The sequence below is a fragment of the Palaemon carinicauda genome, chromosome 14, assembly GCF_036898095.1.
Source record: "Palaemon carinicauda isolate YSFRI2023 chromosome 14, ASM3689809v2, whole genome shotgun sequence".
Taxonomy (NCBI): Eukaryota; Metazoa; Arthropoda; class Malacostraca; order Decapoda; family Palaemonidae; genus Palaemon; species Palaemon carinicauda.
Window position 1 is genome coordinate 137,517,938 of NC_090738.1, and position 5,000 is coordinate 137,522,937.

The 5,000-nt window shown below is 32.8% G+C and overlaps 1 long non-coding RNA gene across 1 annotated transcript; it reads left to right on the forward strand.

The window, feature by feature from the left end:
* Nucleotides 1-2,558: 2,558 nt before the first annotated feature.
* Nucleotides 2,559-4,026, forward strand: LOC137653386 (uncharacterized). Its single transcript, XR_011046470.1, has 2 exons — nucleotides 2,559-2,691; nucleotides 2,975-4,026. It is a non-coding gene; the product is annotated as an uncharacterized lncRNA (long non-coding RNA).
* The last annotated feature ends 974 nt before the right edge of the window (nucleotides 4,027-5,000 follow it).

The window sequence follows — 5,000 nt, forward strand, 5'->3', positions numbered from 1 at the left end:
ATACTATGTTCCATTTCAACCCTTGCTATTTTATGGGAGATTAGATAAGGATATAATAAAATTTAGGCTTATGTAGGCAAGGCTAGACTAGCCTAAGTTAGGCTAAAACCAGCAAGGCTAGGCTGGATAAGGTAGGGTAAAAACTTATTATATTCAAGCTACTGTATTCAGCTAAGGCTATGCTTAATTAGATAATAATATCCTATTTCATTTAAGGTATTCTAGGTTCAGTTAGGTTAGTTATGTTTGGTTATTTAAGTATATCTGGGTAATATCATACTTCCCTTAGCTAGCTTAAGTTTGGGAAGGTTAGGTACGCTTAGTTAATTAAGAAAATCTAGGCAATAATATCCCATTTCACTTAGGTTAGCTTAGGTCTGGTTAGGTTAGGTATGCTTAGTTATATAAGAATATCTGGGTAAAAATATCCTATTTTAAGGTACCCTAAGTTTAGTTAGGTTAGGTATGCTTAGTTATATAAGTATATCTGGGTAAAAATATCCTATTTTAAGGTACCATAGGTTTAGTTAGGTTAGGTATGCTTAGTTATATAAGTTCATCTGGGTAAAAATATCCTATTTCAAGGTAGCCTAGGTTTAGTTAGGTTAGGTATGCTTAGTTGTATAAGTATATCTGGGTAAAAATATCCTATTTTAAGGAAGCCTAGGTTTAGTTAGGTTAGGTAAGGCTATCTCATATTCTTTAAGGTCTTTAGGTAACTATCAGGTTAGGTTTTTTATCATATAACCAAGTTCTTGTTGGGCATTATATAAAACGACAGTAGGTATGCAGTATGGTCCTAAGGTAATCCAATAGAAACGAAAATGAAGGCAATGTCTACTGCATGTGGCTCCATCATGTTCCTTTAAAGGAACATTCAGTTTTTGGGTTCATTACTCTTTAGTATGTACCATAAATTGATAGAAAATTTGAGAAATCAAATGATATGAGAAATAATGATTTACATATGGTCTCACAATTGGGCTAACCTATAGTTTCCATTATTTTTCGTGTTATCCTGCAGCTTGTAATCACATGTAAGAGTAAATCTAACTGAAAATGGAAATGGTTGTCACAACCTCTGATACAATTATATGATCAAAGGCTTGTGTCTTTATAAAGTTTAGCTCATCTACGCCTATTGAATGTTACTATAAGTCGTCTTATAAACATCAAATGATCTTAATTAATGCAATAGTTTAAAATTCGTGACAATTTCTATTGCCCATGTTGTTTACAACTATGACGTCATAGAAAAAATATATTCAGACCAATGGAGTTTATCATTTTGACGATAGACTTCATTCCTTTATCTTGAAGAGTTTTGACATGCAAATTGGTAAGCTAAAATCTTAAACCTTTAAAATTCAGTTATGAAATATATTGACAAAAGTTTGACATAAATCAAATCAATCTTGGTCGTTTAAGTGATAAGCAAAAATAGATAAAATTTAAGGAGTGTAGCTGTTTGTATATATATATATATATATATATATATATATATATATATATATATATATATATATATACATATATATATATACATATATATATTGTATACATAACATTATGCTAGCTTAATAATGTCAAGTAATATTTATTTTGTCTTTTTAGTTTAGTTCCCCCTTAATTGTACTTTCATAGCATTTACTCTGAAATCCTTGTTTGAACAGTGATTTTGTTTGTATTTAGTTCTCCTTGCTGGAGGGAAGTTTAGTTTTCTTTGGAAGTTAGAATTTGTTTTAACTTTAGGTTCACTTGTTCTGTGGAAATATTAAGGATTACTCTCTAAGGATCGGCAGTATTTTGCAAGTTGTCCCAGTAAGAAATTTCATTTTATGGTGTTACTGTATTTTATCATGTTTTTACGTTTTAATGTTTGTGACAAGTGGTTATCTGGTTTTAGCATTGACATGGCTTATTTGTATAAAATTTGTACCATCCCAGAGAATGGTGACACCCTTTAGTTCAGTATTTTGAAGTGCTAGGGTCGAATTACCCAGTCGTCTTAACTATTTAACCGTGCCGGTCAAGAACCTCTAGGTTGCTTTTAAGGAGTACAAGCTAGTCAATGAACACTATAGAAGTATCTTCGGACTTTTTGAAAGGAACAAAATAGTGTTTAATATGCTTGTTTGATTAACAACTTTGCCGAGTATGTTAAATCGGCTCAGGCTTATACCTGAGTAAAGGAAGTGTTTGACAAACTATAAGATATCCCATTAAACCTTAAGGTTTTATAATGTAAAGGAATTTTAAATAACTTTACACACTTGGATGATTTTGAAAACCGTAGACTAGTTTATGTGAATCTCCCTTAGAACTTCTATGAAGATAGTCATTCCAGTGAAAATGTTTTTAAAATTACCACTTGATGGAATTAAATTCTTACTACCATAGAAGATTGACTGTAATTCTGACCTAATCTTGCAAGATTTCTAATTCATTTACCAGGTCCCCCAGCGTGGTAGTTATGCTGCTATTGAGTTTGATGAATTTTATTTCAGATTTACCGCTACCTTCACCTGTGGCTTCACATATGGTATTGAAGCCTGGGAGTAGGAGGGAGACTATTAAATTACCTTCTTACAAGACTGAAGCAATGGAACTTCTTCCTAGTTTCTTATAAGGAACGAGTTGTCAAAACAGTGACACAATCTGGGTCTCGGCCTGCATCCTCGTCCAAAACCAGTTAAGTGTTTTTGTCCATTTACATAATTGATGATGGAAATGCCATATTTTTAATATTGAAAGGATTAATATTAAGGATTCATGACAGAAATTGCTAATTTTGTCTTTCTGTAATCTGTAGGTATTAATTCAATACTGCTCTTCCCTTTGAAATTATCAATGCTGTTGCAACCTTTTAACGTTGAATTTTTTTCTGTAATCTGTAGGTATTAATTCAATACTGTTCTTCCCTTGGAAATTATAAATGCTGTTGCAACCTTTTAACGCTGAATTTCTTTTTCAGGCGAGTTTGTTATTGATGACCTTTATTGCACACAAAGTACGGGATGAAGCATATCGATGGAAGTGTTTCTTCACCTTCATGAAGGTCAACCTTCCAAAAAAAATACCAAATGTCTTTTAACTTGGCTCATGATGTTGGGAGCGGAATGATTGCACCAAAGGATGCTGACGTTAACATACCACAAAGAATTGCCTACTCCTATATACACTGCAGTGCATGGTGTTATTGGTATGGCTGGATTAATCTGAGGTCCTGTCCGAACCTTGGGAAGTTGCTGCACCTAGGTTTTTATCATTTCTAAGATCGACTGGTGGACAGAGTATGATCAACGTGCCTTTGAAGCAATCATAAGCGTTTTTGAAGTCTGTTGAATGCACCTGAATTTGACAAGCTGTTTATTATATAAATGATGGTGTAGGAACAGTCTTGTTGCAGACTAGCAATAGATTTAATTCTCCCAGTTTTTAGTTCGTAAAATACTGTAGCCTCCTCAGTTCCTAGAGTATAGTGGAGAAGGTTTAGGCTTTCCTTCATATTCCTAAAATTTACTTTATTTTTAATGTATAAATAATAAATTTCATGAAGTTTATCTGACTAATCCATTGTCTTTTGTAAATAAAATTTAAAACCAATTAAAGGTAAACTTTGTGACCTACAGCCCTATAACATTGGGATATTGCATATAAAAAATATAACCTTATTACAGATACTTTAAAGATGTCCTAAGTTTGTTGACGTATATAATTCTTGGTGTATAAAGATTCTTGCACCAATTTTTATTAATTGGATCCATAATGCTGTCTCCTATTAAAGAGGAAGTTATGAAATATTGCTAACTCTGGTTTCTTAATTGTTCCCCCTTATGCATTCTCATGAAATTTACTAAGATTGTTTGAACTGTTAACTTAGTTATTTCTGCTGGGGTACAATTTGCTCCTTAGGTTGTAATGTTTCGATGGTATTTTTGACTTTACTTTGTTCTAATAGTTGAGCTTTTTAGTTTAATTTTGGTATTCATTCTGTTTGTCAAATAAAAAGATGGTTCAACTTCAGGTTTTTGTATCCTTTATTATGTACTAAATCCTATTAGAGGATAGTCTCTATACTCAGTGTTAGCAGAAGAGTAACAATACACATACAAGTGTGTATATACATATGTACGTAAGTATATATCTGTATATTTATTCTTCATTCAATATTCGTGATAACTTATCTCAAAAGATTTTCAGTAACCTTGATGGATAGTTAGAGGGAGAGGATCAGTGGACTCCTAGATGGTGGAAATGGCCCTTAATCCCGTGCAGCCCCTTAGTGGGAGAAGGGTGCTAAATATTTAAGTGTCTGGTAAATAAGTTTAAGTTTGAAAATCAGTAATCTTAGCTATAGGGAAACTAAGTCAAATTTAATTGATGGGAAATGAGAGCAGAGTTTTGCAGTTGTAGAATATGGCCTGGATATGTGTGCACTCATTAAAAAACACTGGAATAAAAATAGCCTTTGATGGAGGAAAGTGGTTGCTATATTCTGGGAGAGTGCAAGGCACTCCATATCAGTTTAGAAGTCCATGAAAGTTTCCTTAATTTTACAAATAGATGGAACTGGAAACTAGTCTATGGCATAAATCTCAGGAATTTTTGTTCTGGAACAAGTTATATTTAACTATCATAGTAAACAGATTTTTGCCATAGTACATAAACATACTGAAGAATGGTGGGATATTTAGAACATATCATTCAGTTGGTAGTGAAGTTTTGAGACATTCAGTTACAAGAAAACCATGGATATTAGATAATGGGATACTATGAGAAGGAGACTTATTGATGTTGAAAGTTTCCGAGGAAGTAATGAAATTTACAAGGTAGAACATGTTAAGTATTCCAGTATTGGTAGTGAAGTAAAAAAAAAGTCAGGAAGAATACTTAGACACGAAAGCAGATGGGGCTGACCAAGTTATGAATTCAGGGTGTGGCAATGGTGTAAGAATCACTTATAGTTATGCATTCTCTCTAGAGGGAAAGAATAAGAG